The 23907-nt window shown below is 45.0% G+C and overlaps 1 long non-coding RNA gene across 1 annotated transcript in view; it reads right to left on the bottom strand.

Annotated features, from left to right (window-relative positions):
• The window catches only part of LOC137652171 (uncharacterized), a 104500-nt gene that overhangs the window by 26200 nt on the left and 54393 nt on the right, over positions 1–23907 (bottom strand). The window lies entirely within an intron of this gene.

The following is a 23907-nucleotide window of genomic DNA, read 5'->3' as shown; positions in this document are numbered from 1 at the left end:
AGACCTTAGTTATTTTAATTACAATCATGTGAGCCATAAAGGTGAAGCTTTCCTTTTATAGGAAAATTAAAGTTAATTGGAAGTTTTTTAAGCACAAAAAGCATAGTACAGTATATGCATTTATACAGCTTATAACTTTAAACAAAACCAACTATTTTACTACATCATTAATCTAGCAATTAATATGCAGTGCCTTCAGAACAGTTAAAATGTGTGTTCAGTATAACATTGTTAAAAATCTATAGTTATCTCTTTAAACATCTCTCGTCTTGTGCAATAAACTTAAGTGACTTTTAACACTGTATTTATCATTGTATCAGAATGGATTGATTGAATTTAATCAGCACTAACAAATGAAATAACTCTTCTTGAAGGGGATCATCAATATGGGTTATACATTAGTATTCAGTTTGAAGATTTTCAAAGAAAATGGTTGAGTTTTTAGGGTGTTTATTAGGACCTTGAAGTTAATCGATAAAAACTGAATACTGAAAACTTTCACCAGAAGTGTTCATTTTTACGTGTTTTGTTGTGTCGACTGTATTTCTAAAACATTAATTTGCTCTCTCTATGTAAGACATACTTTGTCATAGATGTATGTACAGTACAGTATTGTTAAATCATTATTGGTATTGGTATATGCTAAACTATTATGGCAGAGAAAGTTGCCCTTGACTTGCTTCTCAAGTAAAATTTTTTATTATAAATTGGCAAGTAATGGTGCTAATTTCCACTATGTTTAAGTTTATGAAATATTTATTAATAGCCTTTGGTTATGCAGAGCTCAAGTATGGCTGCCTTACTGATTTTGTTGTTGTAGCACTTGTTAATATGCCATAACTTTAAATTGAAAAGATACAGTATTAGCTACCATTCATGAAGTACATTAAAGTTGATTATTTTATGAATAGATGATTATTTTGGCTGAACATCAGTGCCTTCACATAGGACTTTTTTTACATTGATTTTCAGCCATAAAGAAAATTCATGTAGTTTAATGGTGTATATGAGCCTTTTACGGGCTCTTTTGTTTGAATCTGTTGAAAGCAGTGCCTTTACATTTATTCATATATAGAAGCCTTTTCATTTATCCTAAGCTGATAAAGATTTTTGCTTCTTTTAAGAAAGCTCATTCATTTTGATGAGGTTAGGTAAGCATATGATTTAAGTAGTGCATTTAAATGAGATATGCATGTATCAGTGCCTTTGCAAGGGAAATTTTAATTTTCTGTGCCTATGCAAATAAAACTTTTTCAATAGTAGTCATTAGAAAGAGAATTTTTGTAAAGCTATATAACTGATAAATTGTTAAAGTGAACTTTATCCTAATATATTGTTGTTATTGCCATTATTGAAACAATGTGAGTGACAAAACTTGATTAATCATTGGTGATTTTTCAGTGTGCATTAATGACAAATTAATTGTAGTTTTGATGACAAAAGAATTTTAAATCTTCATGACATTTCAAATAATCTATTAGATTCTTTTTATGAATAACACCTCTAAGCAATGTCATGACAATAGTACTGTTGCATACATAAGTGTTCTAATTTGTATTACTGTGTTTAACAATAGATTATGAGCTTTCAAGTCTAGTCTTGAAACTGACATGTATTAATGCCTCATGTTATGTGCCAAAGTAACTTAATAGATTTTATTGAAAAGGTATTAGTTTTATTTATTAAGTAGGACATGCAAAACTAAGTTTCTGGTGTATAGAAAAGGCATACTATTCAAGGAAATCAAGATTACAGTAAAGTTTGTTCCAATGCATAAAAACAAACCCTTTGTTCTTCAATATAGAAGGTATTTCGGGGTAACCTGGAACATCCTTTAAATAAACAAGGTAGTCAGTTGTGGTTTTCAGATTTGGAAGCCAAGTTTTGGAAGAGGAAACTTTAAAATACCTCCTATGCTTCTGCCACTCCTTGTAGCAGTGCCTGCTGAAGAAGCTCCTGTAGCATCTTCCACTGTGTTAGTAGTTTTCTCTTTGTTAGCTTTAACCTAAATTCCTCTGCCTATTGTGGTTGTGAGGACAACTGGCAAGAGAAAAAAGGTCTTCAAAACTTTAATTCCTCCTCTACCAATTCCTTATTCTCTGATTACTATTTTTAGTAGTCTGAAAGGCAGGCCACATGCAAGAAATCCCATTTGGGTTTCTAACAATCCCTCTTACAGTAGAAAATGGTGGAACTCTACCGGTGCCTGGCACTTTCAGTCAACTGAAGGGCAAGCCTTGTGTGTGAAAACTACTGCTGCCTCGCCAGTAGCAAGTAAAAATCCCACCCAAGACTAATCAGCTGCACCTTCAACCAGATGAGGGTAGACCATGAGTCACCCTCCTAATACCTTCCCAGACATGAGATGACCGCCTCAGTTTTTCTTAGTCTGGGGTCACCTCAGTGCCACCATATAGAGAAAAGATGGCACAGCATAAGGACTTGCTGTGACAATGCCATATGGCTCACATTTTAGAAGGGCTTAGGTCTCCACTAAACTCCAGCAACTTCAATCAAACTGCTCCACTTGCAATTTCTTGCCCCTTGCCAGACTGAGTCTTAGGAGGATGGTTGTGGAAAGAAGGGAGGGACACTGAAGTAGTTAGTCCCTCTCCTGCTGATGCGAGTAAGGTAATGCCTGTTATTCTATTCAGCAATTTAGTAAAGAAATGTTGCCAAGCCATAGGTAGCTTTTGTCCTCCTGTTCATTATCCATGAATTTCCTCTCATCCTATTTCAGTGGAATGGTAAGTGTGGAGAGATCTTTCTTAGTGGCTGGACAACAAGAACCTCATTAGGGGAGAGATGCTTCTGTTCTCACATATATCCAAGGAGGAGTTAAGAGTTACCTGGAAGACCTAGTCTCTAAGATTGTGTGGATTGTAACAGCAACTGTACATCGATATTCCGCAAATGCGTGCAGTTTTTCAGGCTCTACAATCATTCCTGCAACAAGTGTGGTGTCATTCAGATGTGATGATACAACACTTAACAAGCTAGAGGCATAGTCTAACAGCCCCTCCAAGTTCACAAAGCAGTTACATGCCTCAGAACTGTCAATAAGGTGTACTGTATTTCAGGCAGGAGGAATGTCTAAAGTTTAAGAGAAATATCAAGGAAGGGGGAAAGAAGGGCAGTGCCCTTTCCATGCTGACTAGTAATGCATGTGCTAGTTTTTGAGAGAGTTGCGAGTGCCGATGTTCCTTCCCATTATGGGACAACTCTCGGCACTCACTCCTCAGCACAAGTACCAAGTGTCAGACCATACAAAGTACCCAGACACCTCAGTGTTGTGTGGGTTTATGTTGCTTCCTGCTAGGGAACAACTCTGGCACTCTTGAAAGGGGAGGTTCTTGGCACCACATTCTCTCTCCCATTAGGATCGATACGGTAGAAGTTGTGCGCGAGACTTTTATCGATCAGACTTTGTGGACTTCTTCGATGAAGTCTTCAACTAAATCTTCTAGCAGCAGCAGTGAAGACTAACAAATTTGAGGTAGAGGAGTAGGAGGAACTTTTAAAAGTTTTCCTTCACGGAGTTGTACAACCCAATGATGACACTCGCACTGTGAAATAGATCACTGGAACCTTATTAAGAGATAGCACAACCAGGTGATACATCCTTGGCGTATTTTTGGAACCGTAATACACCTTAGGTAAGAAGAGGGGCCCTTCACACTCTGCAGCAGTAAAAACTCCTTCTCTGACATAAGACATCAATGGCTAAGGAATCCCAACCTCCTCAGAATTATTTTAGTCATTGCAACAAGGCCACACTTGTAAGAGAATATAATTTTCAATTACTCCTACTTTGGCCTTCATAATGCAGGGGCCATATTTCACAGACTCATGGGGCCCATCTTAGGGAACCTTCTGTTTTGCACACGTTATGTAGATAATATACTGTACTGGTATTCTGTATTTTCATCCTCCAAAGAAGACCATCTTCATCACCTATACATCATTTTTGACTGCCTGCAGCAGAACATCCTTATAGTCAGGTACGATAAGTGTACCTTTGATGACAAGGAAGGGGCATTCTTGGGTCATCGCATCACTCCTGAGGGCATTCACCCCCTCCCTGAGATAGTAGCAGCATTGCAGAAGTTCAAATTCCCCACAAACTTGACCTTGAAAGCACTGCAGGAGTTACAGTGCATGGTGAACTACAGTATATCACTGGTTCTTGCCAGCCATCGCCACGACTCTTAGCGCCCTCTATAACTCCCTCAAGGATAGGTCAAATACCTTTAGTGGGGCCCCCTTCAGGAGGTGGCCTTCAACTAACAGAAAGCCATATAAACTGCTGAAGCTCGCACATTTGTCTCACACTTATCCTGTATGACTTAATTCAGCCGATCACATCTGTGTTTGGTACACCTATTCACCATCTAATACACCTTGGATTTTTCGCCCTAAGTCGATTTTGGATCCTTTAAGGGTGTTATTGCACTATGAGTATGCCATCCGACCAGAGATTCGATGCTCCTGCAGTAATTGTTCAACTAACATTGTCACTCCTTTAGGGGTATTGAGCGGATGTTACTTGTAAAGCGTGGAGAGGTTGGTCTAAAGAAACCGTAGGTTATGTCAAGCATATGAACTCTTTGACCAAAAAACGTAGTGGTTATAATCTGAGTAAGACCACAAAGAGTGGTCTGCTGTAGGACAAGGTTAGATCTTCACCTTGCCGGGAGATTAGTTTAGCCTTAGGGGAGGTTATGTCAAGCATTTGAACTCTTTTATCATCCAAGAAACGCAGTAGTTATTAGTTGAGTAAAACCATAAAGAGTGGTCTGCTGGAGGATTGATAGATTGATTTTAAGTTTTCTGGCATCCTGACATCAAAGGTCATTGACACCGATATCATTTATTATAAAGTATATAAAGAATATTCAATTAAAACCATAAAAACAAAGATGTCATTATAAAAGTTGAATAGCTTTCAGAAGCCCTGCTTCTGAAATAAATCTAAAAATGTCGCTAGCATAGCACAACACGTCCAAGAATATTGGAAAGGATGAACCTGCCATCCTCACCTTAAGCCTCAAACAGATATCTATTGCTATAATTGGGAATTCAGTCAACAAATGCCTCACTGTTAAGGATGCCAAACAGTCGTCGCAATATGGTTGGTGTTGGACATTTAGCAGAAACTCGTTCGTCAACCGAGTGTAACCAATGCGGAGACAATAAAAAGCAGTCTCCCATTTACGGGGGCATCATGTTATATCTCCAAAGGGACATAACATTCGTTATTTCTCTCATCTTATTTTTAACTAAAGTATCCCAATGTTGTTGCCAATTATTATACTAAACCAAATTCTTAATGCTAGGATAAAAACATTGCAGAGAATGGGATACTTTCTTGGTAGCAATTCAGCTGTAGCAAAATTTGCCAGTAAATCTGCCTTATCATTTCTAGACACACCTACGTGTGCCGGAACCCAACAAAATTGAACTGTTATACCCCTGTCCAATAATAAAAAGCCACTAAAAATGTTAGAACTAAAGGGTTATTGGAATTAAAAATTAACTAAATGGAAGACAACCTGTGAATAGTGGATTTCACGCGCCTTTGCTTTATACACGACACCCAAAAGGTGCTCGCGCGAGGGTTGTAACCTCAGCATTCCATGCTTTTATCTTTCTCTGGTATAATTGGAAGGTTTTATCAGAAAAGATATACAAGAAGGACTTTTCACCGGGCGCCACAGGTCTCTCCCCAGAAATAGATTTTTCCTTCGTCAAAATCCCTTTATTACTACTATTTTTATTATTATTACTATTTGCTAAGCTACAACCCTAGTTGGAAAAGCAGGATGCTATAGGCCCAAGGGTTCCAGCAGGGAAAATAGCCCAGAGAGGCAAGGAAAAATAAATATTTTAAGAAGAGTAACGACATTCAAATAAATATCTCCTATATAAACTATACTGTATAAACTTTAATAAAACCAAGAGGAAGAGAAATGAAATAGAATAGTGTGCCCGAGTGTACCCTTAAGCAACAGAACTAACCCAAGACCGTGGAAGACCATGGTATAGAGGCTACAGCACTACCCAAGACTAGAGAACAATGGTTTGATTTTAGAGTGTCCTTCTAGAAAAGTTGCTTACCATAGCTAACAGTCTCTTCTACCCTTAGCAAGAGGAAAGTAGCCACTGAAGAAGAATTATTTGGTAATCTCAGTGTTGTCAGGTGTACGAGGACAGAGGAGAATATGTAAAGAATAGGCCAGGCTATTCAGTGTGTGTGTAGGCAAAGCGAAAATGAACCGTAACCAGAGAGAAGGATCCAATGTAGTATTGCCTGGCCAGTCAAAAGAGGCCATAACTCTCTAGTGGTAGTATTTCAACAGGTGACTGGTGCCCTAGCCAACCAACCTACCTACCTACCTACCTACCTATGTACAGTTGGCTTCAAGAATTGCGGTACACAATACCTCAGACTACCTATGGTAATGTGTATTGGAATTCTTGGAGGCAACTGTACAACACTTCTTGCATCACTATAAATGGTAAAATTGCCTCCCTCCTCCAACGCTATTTTTTCAATAGCAGTTAGTAAGAGATATGGTTTGGCAGTAAATATGGAAGCTGTTAAGAGGAAGTGCACCTCTACAGTTAAAAGCATTACTATATACTCCAAAGCCAGCATCGGATTTGGAGCCATCAGTATATATAAAAGTCTATTCCGTATGTTCTGCAACATGTTCCAAAAAAAAGAGACCTGGCTTCTAAGTTAGTCTTATTCTTTTCAAGTCCAATAAAATATTTACAATACAATACCTCTAGTAATTGCCATGGAAGCATTGAAGATACCTTTTTTGGGCTCAGGCCATGACGTCCTGATGGAAGTTCCTTAAAAGAAGTTTCCTAGGGTATATTTAACTACAGTGATATTCCCAGAGAATTTTACCTTAAGGTACCCAGAATTCTAACTCCTGGAGCGAATATCCCAAATTTACTCTCATAGGGATATCGCATAATATCAGAGGACGTATTCTTGACACACCACATAGCTATCTTCACCCCGAATAGCGTTAACGCTTCGAGAGGGAAAAGTGGCAAGAAAACGAAAGGGGAGCCGTTATTAAGGTACCTCTCCTCCGCCATTTCGAGTCTGTATATGACATCATCAACGGCGCCATGTCATTCCTTATCTCGTCGCTCTGTAGCTCGGTGATTCTCCTGTGCTCTCTCGTTATTTTGGATATTATTCATCATTATGATGCTTTCTCCAGCCTCTTATGCCTCTGGAAAGTTGAGTATTATCTTTACTTTATATAAATGTAAGCTCTTCCCATTTTTAATTAAATTAAAAGTGATATTAACGTAAACAAGAGCTGTTGCCTACCGGAGGCGTCATGGACGCTGTCGCTCGCTTTGCACGAGTCATATAGTTAGTCAGAGCGACTTTCGCGGTCTTAACGCTTTAATAAATTTAGCCTTCCTACTGGGAATTCTTTATATTATGCCGATAGTATTTATCAGTTTTGGCGATTTAGGTAACCGATCCTCGCTTACGCTAGGTTTCGTAGCCTAGGCGTTTTGCTTTTAGTACTCTCATGCATGATATAATAGATTCTCCTAGTGTGATAATCTTATGGAAGCCGTAGGCATTTATTTATACATGTAAGATAATTACTGAATAAATTTCCTCTTCCAAGATAGTATACAAGAGTTTCGGTGATTTAGGTAATTGATTCTCACCGTGCCTAGGCTAATAGCCTAAGGGGCTTTAGTATACTTTCGCACACTTCCCCGGTTGTTCTTTTCTCCTCTGGAGGTCTAAGATTAATCCCTTTTCCCTCTGAGTTAGCCTAGGCTTAACCCTAGTCAGTTTTAACTGGATTGTATTCGGGTAAAACTAGGCTAGGGTGTTTCTGTCCTTGTCCTGTAACCAGAGTGACTGGTTTTTGGGCTTAGTCAGAACATCAGAGTATTCTGTCTGTGGTCTGTAGCTGCCTAACAAAGCGAATAAGATCCCTTTGCTAGGTTAGGCTGCAGACATAGGAGGCTAGACCTCCCTAGGCCACACCTGAAGGTTTCTATACAAGATGATTCCTTCTTTCTGTGGTTTAGCAGACTAGTCCTGTGCTGTTTAACCCTAGGTCGGAGAATGGAATTCTCCATTGCATGGGGAAATAACAGCACCAAACCCCGTTCCTGTATTGCCGGAGGTGGCAAGGTGCTGCCAACCTCTTTGCTGTATTCGACTACCCTAGGCTAGGATGAGTTTTCTTAGCACTGGGGATAGTCGTATACTAGAGTGGAGTTTGTTAGGTGAGGTAGGGCAGGCTTTAGGGCCAACCCTTCCGCATCCTATAGGACCCTCATACGTCCCCCTCTGTCCTTTGGTGATGGCCTAGCCATTACAAAACCTTGGCCACCATCCTACACTCAACCCTAGAACAGGGTAGGTTGTAAGACTGGCTTAGACTTCTACTGGCCGGCAGAAGACTTTACTCTTTTGAGTGTTCTTCAGACCTCTCTTGGTCTGCCATCCATATGTCTGCTGGTAGAGCGCGGCATATTATGGATGGATGGAAGCTTGAATGTTACATTCTCCCCTTCCATTTGTTCACTCATTCTGGATGGAAGGCAGTAAGGCAGTGCCGTCTTACAGTCTTGCATCCATGCTTTTTCCCTTGTTAGAGTATAGTACCATTGGGTCCCCATCTACCGGCTTAGCGGCCGGCAGCCGGGTGGGCTGTAGAAGTTTGGTTTAGAAATGTTCGCCGGCCGGCATAGATTGCCATCAGCCGAGGCTGGCCGGGAACTGGCTGCACACCTACCACTCTGCCGGCCACTACGATTAGTGGCCGGCAGCCAGGGTGCAGTTGGCTGCCGGCTTATTACCTACTGCCGGCCGGCACCCAGAGACCAGCGATCTGCCGCCCACTACTTCCAAAGGTTGTACAGTATACCTTGGTACTTGCCGGCCAGCACTACAGTATGGTACATAATGCAAGTCAACAAAGGAAATATTCGGTCCCACACGGTCATCAGTGGGCAGCCTGAAGGACGCGGATGGGGCCATGACCAAGCAGACACCCCAGACGATCCTCCTGCGAATGACCCCGCAGCATCCCGTCCGTCACTGGATGGCACTACCACCCTCCATCCATGACTTCAACAAGGCCCTGCAGCGCATGAAGCCCGGCAAAGCCCCAGGGCCAGACAACATCCCGTTGGAGCTCCTCACTCATGGTGGCCCCGGCTTGAGGAACCGTTTGATGCTCCTTATACTGAAAATATGGGAGACCAACCCCCCCCCCCCCAGTGACTTCCGCGATGCAAACATCACTACCATCTTCAAGAAGGGAGACAGGGAGAACTGTAACAACTACCGGGGAATATCACTACTAAGTATCGCGAGTAAGATTTTCGCTCGGATTATCCTTGACCGCCTCCTTATTCTCGCAGAAGACGTCCTGCCAGAGTCCCAGTGCGGCTTTCGACCTTCCCGCGGGACCATAGACATGATCTTCTGTGCGCGACAACTACAAGAGAAGAGCCTCGAACAACAACAGCCCATAATGTTCATCTTCTGGGATTTGAAAAAGGCCTTCGACAAAGTACCTCGACCTGCCATGTGGGCTGTCCTCAAAAGATATGGCTGCCCACCCGATTTTGTCAAGCTGGTGCGTGCCCTCCATGACGGAATGGTTGGGAGAGTCTGCCACCAGAACTCTCTTTCAGACCCATTCCCCATCAACGGCGGCCTGAAGCAGGGCTGTGTTCTGGCCCCAACGTGTTTCTCGCTATACACCGCAGCAATGCTCAACGAGATTCCCCCAGACACACTCTCAGTCGACCTACGTTTCCGCATGGATGGAGGCGCATTCAACCTCGCTAGACTCCGCGCCAGAACAAAGACCACCTTATGTGCAGTGCGAGAACTGCAGTATGCTGACGACAATGCCACCCCAGGTCAGACGGCAGAGGACCTGCAGTCGTTAGCTGATGCATACAACTCTGCCTACGAACGTTTTGGGATGCAAGTCAACTCAGACAAAACCAAGACCCTCGTCCAACATCCACCAGGACTGATGCTCCCCAACTTCAATACCACAGTGAATGACCAACCGTTAGAACAGGTGGACCAGTTCTCCTACCTAGGGAGCATCCTAACATCAACTCCCACAAGCAAAAAGGACGTGGAGAACAGGATCAGGGCAGCCCACTCCGCCTTTGGCCGACTCAACTGCCGCGTATTTAACAACCACGCACTGACAATGACCACCAAAATAATGGTGTTCAGGGCAGTAGTCCTCTCCACGCTCCTGTATGCATGTGAAACATGGACGCTATATAAAAACGATATTAAAAACCTAGAACGCTTCCAACAAATGAAACTGAGGCAGATCTTGAAAATCCCCTGGGAGAGCCACACCACCAACATTGAAGTCTTAGAACGTGCCTCGCTGACCAGCGTGGAGGCCACCATCATCCACCACCGCCTCCGCTGGATAGGACACGTGCATAGGATGGATCCATCTAGGCTCCCAAAGAAAATATTCTACGGAGAACTGACCCAGGGCACCAGACCACGAGGAGCCCCGAAAATGCGCTATAAAGATCAACTAAAACGCACCCTGGCTCTAACTGACATCGATCCTTCCTCATGGGAAGAAACAGCCAGGGACAGGAAAACCTGGAGGAGTACAGTACACCATGGCACCGTGGACTTCGAGGAGAGGAGGAGACAAAATGAGGAGGCTAGGAGGAGAAGAAGGAGAGAGCGATTAGAACAGCCCCGCCCACCACCTACCCTCCCTTGTGAACACTGTCCGCGACTCTTCCACCACAGACTAGGACTTAACAGCCACATCAGGCATAAGCACCCACCCCACAGATAGGAGGCTGATGGCTAACGACAGGACCCAATACTCGGACACGAGTGGGCGCCGACGACGACGACGACGACATAATGCAAGTAGAAAACTACAGTATAGATTATACTGTAATACAAAATCTTTTCCAACATACAATGTGTTGTTATGTACAGCCTATTGTGAGACCATACAGTACGTATAGAGAAAGGGAGTTCTTTTTTTAAAATATTTAAATCCCTAATATTAAAACTTCTGGAAACTTGTGTTGAGTTACACTTATATATCCTTAGAGGATAACAAAATTCCAAAGGTTTTCTATAATAAGAATTAACCATAGTTTTAATGTTATGGGAGGTCACAGCAATTGGCTGGGCAGGAAATACATGTATGTGTCTTTCCCTTTTTCTTTTCTAACTTATCTATCCTAAGCTATATACTGTACAATAATAATAAATTGTATACTTAGTTTTGTGAAAATTTTACTGTATACTCATTGGAATCTCTTCTCTTTACAGGAGGACCAACCCAAGTGCGGGAGTATGTTTTGTAACATCCGCAGTAAGAACTTCAGCAGACATGAGCTGTGCAGGAAGCACGCACGCTGTGTGACGGCGCCGAGTAAGGTTGTTAACTCAAAGGCAGGTTGGAAACGACTGAGTTATATTATTGTAGAACTCTCTCCTTATATACAAAATCTCAAGGCAACAGGACATAACAAGTTCACAAGAAAGACAATATTACAGAGGAAAGACCAGACATGAATTTTCATGTTCGTTTTAGTGCAAGGGAAGAGCGAAGATGCAAGCATAATATATACAAAAGGAATTATGTACAATTGTGTGAAACACGGTTGGTACATGGCTCCCCCCTTAAAAATGACATACTGTACATGTTAAATAGGGCGCCCTGATCTAGAGAGGCGAACTGTAGGCGGGTCATCTGGCAGAAGATAAGCAGGTTTTAGACGATCAATGGAGACCCAGTCTTCTTTGCCCCGAATGTTTAGGAGGAATGCTTTCGGACTGCGTCGAATCACAAGGAAAGGGCCCGTGTAAGGGGGCGTTAGTGGTGGCTTGCTGGTGTCGTTGCGCAGGAAGACGTGCGTTGCAGAGTGCAAGTCCGTTGGTATGTGATGCTTCGCTGGGGGCTTGTAAGTCTGGCGGCACGGAGTAAATTTTCCCACGACGTGACGTATGCGCTGGAGATCGTCGGAGGAGGTTGTAGAAGGAAAAAATTCGGCAGGGACGACCAACGGGTCGCCATACACCATTTCAGCTGCTGAGACGTCGAGGGCGTCTTTAGGAGTGGTCCTTAGTCCCAGGAGGACCCAGGGAAGCTGAGTAAACCAGTTGCAATCCTTGCAGCGGGACATCAAAGCTGCTTTGAGGGTGCGATGAAAACGTTCAACCATTCCATTGGCAGCGGTGTTGTAGGCCATTGTCTGATGTAGGGTGATGCCCAGGAGATTCCCTAATGACGTCCACAATTGAGAGGTGAAAGTGGTTCCCCTGTCAGAAGTAATATGCTCAGGGATACCGAATCTTGAAATCCATCCAGAGAGTAAGGCAGATGTACATGAGGTGGACGTTGCAGTTTCCATGGGAATGGCTTCAGGCCAACGAGTGGAGCGGTCGATGACGGTAAACAGGTAACGATGTCCTTGTGATACGGGTAGGGGGCCTACAACGTCGACGTGAATGTGTGCGAAACGACGCTGAGGTTGAGGAAAGGTGCCCACTCCTGAATCCGTGTGTCGATGTACTTTGGAAGTTCGGCAAGAGGTACAGGCGCGGACCCAATCCTTAGCATCCTTAGAAATGCCATGCCAAATGAACTTTGCCTTCAGCAGCTGTGCAGTAGAACGGCACGAGGGATGCGAAAGGCCGTGAATGAAATCAAACACCTGTCGGCGCATGGGAGCAGGAATCCAAGGTCGCGGTCTACCAGTACTGACGTCACAGAGGAGGGTGGTGTTGGAGTCTTCAAGGGGAAAGTCTTCCCAACGGAGGGACATGCAGGATGTCCTACAAGCTTGATACTCTGGATCATGTCGTTGGGCTTCAGCCAGGGCGTTGTAATCCAATCCCAGTTGAACGGCAGCCAACGTGTTTCTTGACAGGGCATCGGCAACGGGATTCATTTTCCCAGGGACGTATTGGAGGGTGCAATTGTATTCAGCCACGGCGGAGAGATGTCGGCGTTGACGGGCGGACCAGGAGTCAGACTGTCGAGTGAAGGCGTGCAACAGAGGCATGTGGTCTGTGCGAATGACGAAGGGCGTACTTCTAAGAAATGGCGAAAGTGACGGACAGCCAAGTGCACCGCCAGCAATTCTCGATCGAAGGTAGAATAACCCGATTCCACCTTGGACAGTTTTCTGCTGGAGAAGGCCAATGGGCGGGGCGAGCCTTTGACCACCTGCTCGAGTACTACACCAATAACGACGTCGCTGGCATCGGTGGAGAGAAGGAGAGGGGCGTGTGGGATAGGAAAAATGAAAGCCACAGCAGTTGATAGGGCCTTCTTTGCATTGCAGAAGGCTGCTTCTTGAAGGGGACCCCACTTCAGGTCCTTCGGCTTGCCCTTAAGGGAGGCGTAGAGGGGAGCAAGAGTGGCGGCAATGGCTGGCAGAAAACGGTGATAATAGTTGATCATGCCCAAGAATTCCTGCAGAGCTTTGACGGTCGAGGGCACGGAGAAGTTCTGAACGGCTGCTACCTTCTCAGGGAGGGGGTGGACACCTGCAGGAGTGATGCGGTGCCCTAAGAACGATACTTCGTTGGCGCCAAAGGTACACTTGTCGTACCGGACTACAAGGCCGTTTTGTTGCAGGCGGTCGAGCACGATGCGCAGGTGACGGAGGTGTTCCTCTTTTGAGGAGGAGAACACAAGTATGTCGTCCACATAACATACACAGAAAGGGAGGTCCCCTAAGATGCCATCCATGAGACGTTGAAACGTTGCCCCAGCATTACGAAGGCCAAAACAGGAGTAATTGAAGGTGTATGTACCAAAAGGAGTGGTGATGGCGGTCTTGGGGATGTCTTCTGGGTTCATAGGCACCTGATAATACCCCTTCAGGAGGTCGAGCATAGAGAAAACCTTCGCTTTGTGCAGGTAGGAGGTCACATCGGCAATGTTTGGGAGGGGGTAGTGATCCGGTTCTGTTTGCATGTTCAGGCGCCTGTAATCCCCGCACGGACGGAGGGAGCCGTCTTTCTTCAGAACGATGTGTAAGGGCGACGACCATGGGCTGGAGGCCTTTTGGCAAAGGCCCATTTTCTCCATTTCGGCGAACGTCTATTTGGCGGCTGCCAATCGTTCCGGTGCCAGACGTCTGAATTTTGCGAAGACTGGGGGTCCCGTCGTCTTGATATGGTGATAAATACCATGCTTGGCAGGAACCGTGGGCGTTTGGCGAAGCTCTGGACGGAAAACTTCCGGGTACGACGTGAGGAGGTGGGTGTAGGCATCCGTGGGTGCGCTGATGTGGAGAGCGAGGTTAGAGGGGGCGGGTTGAAGAGGTGTCGACAAGTACGAGTCTGCGTTGACCAATCGTCGGTGGGCGACATCGACCAGGTGGAAATGAGAGAGGAAATCTGTACCCAGGATTGGCATTGTGACGTCAGCAATGAGAAACTTCCAATTGAATTTACCGTTTCCAAACGATAATGTGAGGTTCTCGTAACCGTAGGTGGGTATCGCAGATCCGTTGGCAGCTACTAAGCGGACGTCGGCAGATGTAGACAGACTACGTTGTGCCTTGAAGAGTTTCCTTGGCAAAAGAGAACGACAAGCACCCGTGTCTACCAAAAATCGCACGCCCGTTCCTGCATCCTGTAAAAAGAAAAGATTAGAAACATGGGAGGCCACCGCCACAAGCGATGGCCTACTTACACGTTTTTTGGCCACTGACAATCCTTGGCACATTTCTTCGCGGTTGCCCCGAATCTGAAGTGGTAGTAGCAAAACTGCGGCGGATGGGAGGTAGTAAGTGGCTGTAGAAGTCGTTCGTTGGGGCGCGAGCGATTGGTGGGTGGTGGGCGGCTTTGTCGCCACTTCGGCACGTCACGGGGTAGGCGTGTATGTCCTACGGCATTCATGTCAGCTTCGGTTAACGTTGAATAAGCATCCTCGTCGTCAGGGGTGGAGGCGTTGATAGAGGTCTTGAAGTGGCTGTCCATAAGGGCGTCGGCTTTGGTCATCAAGTCCTTTATGGGTAAACTATCTACATCGGGTATGGCAGCGCGTACAGGTTCGGGTAAACGGAGTATCCAAAGGGCACGAAGTAGGTTCACCTCACGAGGAAAGCTGTCTGCTGCAGGTTGAAGGCGAGCGATACTGGTCATTTCCTTCAGGGCAAGCGAAGCCCTTTGGTCCCCCAACGGTTGTTGCGAGAGCTGAAAAAGCTTTGCTATACGGGCGGCTGGCGACGGCGAGTACTGTTGCAGAAGGTATGTTTTGAGGGCGTCATACGATTTGTGGTGTCTCCTTGTTCACAAAGCCAGTCGGATATTTCTGGGAAGGTGTCCTCGGGTATCGCTGCGAGAACATAATCCGCTTTGGTGGTTGAGCGAGTCACGCCCCTGATACGGAAGTGGACTTCTGCGCGTTGAAACCAAGCAAACGCCTCTGCGGTGGCGAACGGTGAAAGTTTCAATGGGGTGGCCGCAGCGCCAACTGCTGTAGTAGAGTCCGTCTCCGTCATAGTACCAACGATGGAGGGGCGAGGGAGGTGGGGGTGGAAGGCAGTGGGAGCGAGTCGACTTCCGGGGTCACCAATGTGACGGCGGCGAGTAAGGCTGTGAACTCAAAGGCAGGTTGGAAACGACTGAGTTATATTATTGTAGAACTCTCTCCTTATATACAAAATCTCAAGGCAACAGGACATAAGTTCACAAGACAGACAATATTACAGAGGAAAGACCAGACATGAATTTTCATGTTCGTTTTAGTGCGAGGGAAGAGCGAAGATACAAGCATAATATATACAAAAGGAATTATGTACAATCGTGTGAAACACGGTTGGTACAGCTGCGCAGTCTCCAAAGGCGATCTCAGGTATCGGGACCCTCAAGTATGTGACGTATGTACTAACCTCATATCGAGGCGTTTGACACCCCCAAGTCGGCAGAGTCAAGGGATGCTGCAAAGGAAAAGCTGCGTAATTGGGTCAGGGGTTTTCAGTGAGAAGATGCGGGCCTATCTTTTCCCCAGGGCATCTTCGGATGCAGTAATTCCTCAGCCTCACTCAGAGATCCCTGTCGTCCAGATTCCGGTAGATTCGAAGGTCTCGGACTCGTTACAGGACACGCAACTGGACGATAGGATGTCAGAAGTGTCGGAGTACACTGAAAAGGACCTTCTCGCAGAAGGTCAGTTAGAGGAGCTGACCCAAGCTCCTGAGACAGTGGAGGAAGAGGTCGACGCGGTGTCGGTCTCGTTGGTTCCGGCCCCAGAACCAGTTCCCTCGACATCTTCTGCTATACCAGAGGAACTGGGAAGGACTTTTTCTTCCATCGTGGAAATGATCCAGCAGATGCAGAAGAAGAATGATGAGAAAGAGGCTGCGATGAAGCTGGAGATGCGTAGACTCTCAGCATCACGCGGGCCTCAGAAGAATCTCAGCATAAAGGACCTTCCTTTGTGTTCGGACGCGAACCCATGGCGGTATGTTGAACACATGCCGATGACAACTGGGAAGATTGTCATCTAGGAGAAGCTGGGCTCAGTCCCCATTGAAGAGGTGGAATTCTGGCCCAGCAAGGAGTCTTATCCGGACTGTTATGTCCGCCTCAAGAAGGAACCAGCCTCAAAGGAGGAGATGGAGCCAAAGGAGGTCATAGTCTTTGACCATGGTAAAGCACAGGCTTTACTATCAAGCTCTATGAAAGAGAGGGGCTTCTCTAACTCGAAGGTACCAGGATTGAGTAAGAAGCACCCCTCATTTGTGGCTTCTCCAACCAGAGCCTTCCCCTTTATGGAGAAAGGGTATAAGGCAGCCTTAAAGGCGGTTGAGGCAGGGAAGCCATGCCCCTCATTGGACGAGTGCAAGCCCTTATCCCTGACCTTACCTAAAGACCAGAAAGACTGGAAGGACGTCCACCTTACCTTCTCAGTTGGGAAGTTGGAAGCAGATATTGCCGGACGTCAGTTTGGTAAGGACCTTCCAAAGTTTTCTGAATTTCTCTTGCGCAGGGAGCAAGAGACAAAAGAAAGACTTGCAGCATCCATGTCTCTACAGACTACTCTGGAGACTATGGCAAGCGACCCCAAGAACCAGGAAATGTTTATGGTAGTGGCCAAAACCCATTTGGCCACCGTGACCAAGGATATGTACAGCTTCATTAAAGCCAGGAGGGCTAGTAGAGAGTTCGTGTTCGCCACAGTTGCGGTGAGACACGAACCCAGCAAACTGATTTCATCCAGCATTTGGGGTAAGGACCTCTTCCCAAGCGAAGTGGTCAAAGAGGTTGTAGATAAGGCTGCCACAGAGAATAGGAACCTTCTCCAAAAGTGGGGCCTATCTCTCAAGAGGAAGTCTTCCCCGGATGAGGGTCCCCAACCTAAGAGGAAGACGACGAAGCCTAGGCTACCCCCTCGGCCGGCCAAGCCTTACAGACAACAACAACAACTTCCTACGACCGCGGTGCCCCAGATGGTGGCACAGCCTCCAACTACGTACCAGTTGGTACCTCAGCCAGTAGCGACACAGTCGCCAGCTTTTAACCCAGCTTTCGAGAGGGAGTCAACAACCTTTCGTCCGAAAGCTAGAGGATCAGCTAGAGGCTCCTCTAGACGCCCCTCAAGAGGAAGGGGATACAGAGGAGGACGCGGTCAAGGAGGCAATCCCTCAGGTTCACAACAAAAATGAGATGCTCCCGGTAGGAGGGAGACTGTATCTATTTCAGGATCGTTGGACCTTCGATCCCTGGGCCCACAGCCAATCAAGAACGGACTGTGTTGGAGCTGGAACACCGCTCCACCTCCATTCCCTCAATTCTTCCAACATTCCACCCCCGTCCTGGAAGAATACGTACGGGAACTCTTGAAGAAAAGAGTAATTCGGAAAGTAAAGTCCATCAAGTTCCAAAGAAGGCTGTTTTGTGTTCCCAAGAAGGACTCAGAAAAACCCAGAGTCATTATGGACTTGTCGCCACTCAACAAGTTCATAGTAAACTCCAAGTTCAGGATGTTAACACTTCAACACATAAGGACCCTGTAGCCCAAACGGGCTTACACTGTCTCGATAGACATGGCGGATGCCTACTGGCACGTCCCAATCAATCGTCAACTCTCCTCCTACCTAGGTTTCAAGCTACAAGGAAGACTTTATGCCTTCAGAGCCATGCCCTTCGGGCTAAACATAGCCCCAAGGATATTCACGAAGCTTGCAAATGCAGCTGTCCATCAATTATGCCTAAAGGGTGTCCAGGTAGTGGCCTACTTGGACGATTGGCTGGTGTGGGCAGCATCCAAGACGGAATGCATGCAGGCTTCCAAGAAAGTGGTCCAGTTCCTGGAACATCTGGGATTCAAGATCAACACCAAAAAGTCTCGACTATCTCCAGCTCTAAAGTTTCAATGGCTAGGAATCCACTGGAACTTACAGTCACACCGACTTTCCATTCCACTGAAGAAAAGGAAAGAGATAGAGGGATCTGTCAAGAGACTTCTGGAATCCGAACGGATATCAAGACACGAACAGGAGAGAGTGTTGGGCTCTCTGCAGTTTGCTTCAGTGACAGACCCAGTGCTACGAGCAAGCTAAAGGATGCAATAGGAGTCTGGAGAAGATACGCATCAAACGCTCGAAGAGATCTGAGAAGACCTTTACCGACTCGATTGCGATCACTTCTCAAGCCATGGTCCAAAGCCAAGCACCTGAAGAAATCAATACTTCTTCAGCCACCTCCACCTTCAGTCATCATCCATACAGACACTTCAAAGGAAGGATGGGGAGGTCACTCTCACCAAAGGAAAGTCCAAGGAGTTTGGTCCAATCTATTCAAGACCTTTCATATCAACATTCTGGAAGCCATGGCAGTATTTCTTACACTGAAGAAATTATCTCCTCGTCACTTGACCCACATAAGACTGGTCCTAGACAGCGAGGTGATAGTGAGATGCTGAATCGTCAAGATTCGAGATCACCTCAAAACAATCAAGTGATGTTGGCCATCTTCCGCTTGGCGGAAAAGAAGAGATGGCACTTATCAGCAGTTCACCTTCAAGAATTCCGTAACGTGACTGATAGGGTTAGAATGGTCCCTAGGCGCAGGATCGTTCTCCTTCATCTTACGTCAAGTCCCGGAACTGCAGATAGACCTCTTTGCGACGAGCGACATCAAGAAGCTACATCGGTACGTGGCCCCTTACGAGGATCCTCTAGCGGAAGCAGTGGACGCAATGCCCCTCGATTGGAACAGATGGTCCCTCCACCAAACATTCTACTGAAAGTCCTTGACAAACTGAGATCATTCAGGGGAACAGCCGCGATAGTGGCTCCCAAGTGGCCAAACAGCGTCTGGTTTCCTCTGGCGTTAGAACTACGGCTGAAGTTAGTTCCGTGGCCGGATCCAGTTCTGACTCAGCAAGTGCAGAAGTAGACTGTCTTCGCTTCATCATAGAAAACCCGGAACCTTCATCTCATTATTTTCTCTCCTTAGTGGTGAAGAAAAGATTCGGGATCTCAAGAGACAGTGTAAACTTTTTAGAGGAATATAAATCCAAATCTACCAGAAGACAATATGAGTCGTCGTGGAAGAAGTGGGTGTCTTTTGTCAAGGCGAAGAATCCAAAAGAAATCTCGACAGATTTCTGTTTATCTTTCTTTATCCACCTTCATGAACAAGATTTAGCAGCCAACACAATATCCACGTGTAAGTCTGCCTTGACAAGACCCTTATTGTAAGCCTTCCAGGTCGACTTCTCTAATGAAATCTTAAACAAGATTCCTAAGACAGCGCCTCCGAAACCCATTTCATGGTCTCTGGATAAGGTTCTTCATTTCGCTTCAACGCTGAACAACGAAGATTGCGCTTTGGCTTTGAAAGATTTGACCCAAAAAGCTATACAGTATTTCTATTCGAGAATAGGGATATTTTTCCCTCAAAATTTTTGGTTGAATACCGATTTCTTCAAGCTTTGAAATGTTCAAATAATGAGGTTTTACTATTTCACCTACTGAGCAGCAACAACAGGATACAAAGTAAACGTGTCCGTGGTCTTGAGACTCATATCCCGCAAGTAATGGGCAGTGAAGGGGTCCGTCATTTCCAGAATCCTGCCTTGAAAACCTGCACCACAGAAATTAACTCTTGAAAGCCAAAAAGATAGCAATGCTTCTGATAAGTGTGTGCTTTCACTCAGGATCTCTACATTGACAAGGACTCTAAAGAACAGGAAATTACGTGCCAGTCAAAAGGAGACTGTTGTGGTAGCCCATTGGAAATGGCCCTGCCTAGCAATCTGCTTGACTAAGGATCGAGTACTGCTCAAGCTTTATAGTTTTTTATAGTGTCTGCAACCCCACGATCCTTGTGAGCTAGGGATTGTGGGTTTGGGGAAGTCTTTAGGTCTACCTGCCGAGTTATCAGCAGCCATTGCCTGGCCTCCCTGGTCCTAGCTTGGGTGGAGAGGGCGCTGATCATATGTATGCTGCATATGGTCAGTCTAAAGAATTGTCTGCTATGGCACTGTCCTTGTCCCATGCCTCTACCATTCATGAATGGCCCACAGACCTTTAAACCAAGGATGTCTCGAGATAAGGCCGTTTCACACAGCTATTATAGGCTGTAAGTGAAGGGGTCGCGCTCGATTTCTTTACATTTTACTGCTGTTATTCCAGAAAATTTGACTGCTTTGGAATCCAGGCTAGAGCCTATTATGTGGTGTATACCAAACTGCAAAAAGAGTTACCGATATGGACCGAAAGTATGAGTTTTCCTTTCCAAATGCTGATGAAGAAAAAACCAAGTGATTGCACGTTATCAGGAGAGCCGAATATGTTTCTAACTAAAATAGTTGGGGAAGTACTACATCTATTGTTGTAATAATTATAATTGCATTACATTGTTCATGTGGTATTGGTCACAGAATATCAGCCTATTGTATAAGGATTTAATGTAAAGATTACCAAACTGTTTACAAAATTATTTGGGCATTCACACTTTTTTTCCCTTGTTACTTACTACTACATTATCTCTCTCAATTTTTGCTTCCCCCCCCTCTCTCTCTCTCTCTCTCTCTCTCTCTCTCTCTCTCTCTCTCTCTCTCTCTCTCTCTCTCTCTCTCTCTCTCTCTCTCTCATTTTTATGAAAAGTGTTATGCATTTTAATATTGCATTTAAACACTTTTCAGGCAACACATCTACACTTCAAATCTAGTGATATTGAATCTGACACATCCTTCTTCGATAAGACAATTGGGAAGAATCTCACAGCTAAGAGAATTGCAAACATTAATTGTAAAAAAGTAAAAATAAATCCATCAAATACTTCAAGTAAAGAAAATGTAGGCTACAGCAAGATCATGCGATTGTGGGTGATTGTGCAAAAGATAATATTAAATCATTTTAAATTGCCAGTAATGTTTATTTATGTTGATGTTTTATTTATCTTTAATTGTTAGAATCCTTCTATTTCTTTTTCAGTATGCAAGCGTAGTTTGGAATCAGTGGGTCTTGGAATTAGGCTACTGGCAAAGGAAATTTTATTTTCTATTTCTTTTTTTCTGTCTAATTTTTCTTAGCTGGATTATTCAAAGTCATCTCCTTATGGTGTGTATGATGTCTTAAATTTTCTATGAGGATTATCAGCTGTAAATGTAACGAGAAACGAAGTGTATGCATAGTGAGTGGTGTGTGATAGAAAGAAGGGTTGAGGATGGCCAGGTGTCCCATCTCCATATCAATCGACCTACTCGTGCCGACTTCTTCCCATACTGACCAGGCCTGTACTTGAGACAGGCTTTGTTTAAACTCCCTTCATCATCCTCCCCATACTTAAGAAGAGGTTTTGTAGAAGAGTCCTGACTGGTCTGGGACGCATCAAGTAGCTCATTAATGCTCTAACAGGACACACTAGGATTTGATCAGGGTCCTTGGTTACCTCCTGAAGTAAAAAAAAAAAAAACTTTAAAAGATGAAAATCTAAGGTCCAATGAAGATGGAGTTTGGGTTTTTGCAACAAACTCAAGGAAAATGCTTAGGGAGACCTCCCTCCAATTCCTTGAATAGGTGATGTCGGAAAAAAAAAAAAAAAGCCCATGAAGTTCACTTTCTTGTTTGGCTGACGCCAAGGTGAGAAGGAACTCTTGTCTTCAGGGTAAGGGTAAATCCCTTTCAGATACACGCTTCAGAGACTCATAGGGCCCTCTTCAAAGCTCCCCGAGTTTTAATCATCTTCTAAGAATGAGGTCTAATTTCAACTGTAGGGCAGGACTGCTCAAAGCTCCATACAAGCACAGAAATCTCTTTCAATGAAGAAATATCTACCTTGTTAAGTCTAAAGACTTAGTTCAAGGCTGAGTGGTAGCCTTCTACCGCAGAAACAGAGTTGAGTTTCTCCCTGTGGAGGTAAAACAAGGAGTCTGCGATTATTGGAGTAGAAGCATCTAGAGGAGAGACCCCCTTTGAATGACACCAGTCACAGGAGGAGGCCCATTAAGCCTGATAGAATGCAGCCGAGGATTTTCGAGACATTCATACATCTGCTGGCCACTCTCTAGAAAAACCTTTCTGAGAGAGAAGATGCTGGATAACCTCCATGGGTAAAGACTTAGCGATTTCACAACGCCGTGGAAAATTCTGATGTGGGGCTATCGCACATGTGGAAGATGTGGAAGTCCCCACAAGATCTTTACAAGGAGCAGGGGCAGATTTGCATACCACTATCAGTGTGGCCACAATGGGTCTATCTGCATCATGACAAGATTTGTTATTAATCTTGTCCTGTTGAGCACTTTCCTTAATGGGGAAAACAGTGGAAAAACATTAGCATCAATGCCATCTCTGGGAAGCCGGAATGAATCCTCTAACACCGCTGAAGGAGTAGACTGAAAGCTTTTTTGTTCAGAGGTCCGAGTCCTCCTGCTCAGTTGATCTGCTACGATATTCCTCCTGCCTGGGATGAAGCAGCCTGAAAGCAAGTTAGAGTTGGCCTCTGCGCATTCCAGTGTTCTCATTGCAAGCTGACAGGTGATGAGAAATCCCCCCCCCCCCATTGCAGATGTAAGGACACTATGGTGATATTGTCACTCATCAATACCACCCAGCGACCTTGGAGAAAAGGGCAAAATTGTTGCAGTACTAACCACACGCCTTTAGTTTTAAAAAGATGATGTACTCTTGATGATCTAGATACGACCAAATTCCTAAAGCCAAACTTTGTTTCAGATGAGCTCCCCATCTCTCTTTCGAAGCATCTCTTCATATTTTCAATTCTGGAGAAGATGCAAGAGGACAACCTCTCCTGGTGTTTATGCAGCTCAGCCACCAGTGGAGATAATCTTTGGAGTTTGCTCCAACATGGATCAGAGACTGATGATCATCTCAATATTGGGACCTAGCATGGATCAGAGACTAATGATCATGCCAATGTTGCAATCAATATGACTTCAGGTTCCACTGGAAGTTCCTTATGCAAAGTCCTCCTCTAGGAACTAGACGCTTCAGGAAAGCCAGATGTCCCAAAAGTCTCTGCCACTGAAAAGCTGAAAGGAGGGAGCAATGAGGGAAAGGTAGAATACATTGTTGAAAGTACAAGATTCTGTCTTCTGAAGGAAGACCTTACTCTGTAGCAAGTCCATCTCCATCCCTAGATAGATGAGACCGAGTAGGCGACAGTTAAGACTTCTAGTACCAAAATCTCCAGATCCTAACAAAATTTGAGACGCCTGTCTTGATAGACCAGAATGACTTTCAGGGATTCCACAAGGATCAGCCAATCGTCCAGGTATCTTAACGTCACATCCCATTGGAGTGGGCCCAGGCCGATACTAGTTTGAAGATCCTCGTAAAGACCCAAAGGGCTGTTGGGAGGCTGAAGCAAAGAACCTTGAACTG

The sequence above is a fragment of the Palaemon carinicauda genome, chromosome 13 (assembly GCF_036898095.1).
Source record: "Palaemon carinicauda isolate YSFRI2023 chromosome 13, ASM3689809v2, whole genome shotgun sequence".
NCBI classification, from domain to species: Eukaryota; Metazoa; Arthropoda; class Malacostraca; order Decapoda; family Palaemonidae; genus Palaemon; species Palaemon carinicauda.
This window is presented reverse-complemented; position numbering and strand designations above follow the sequence as displayed.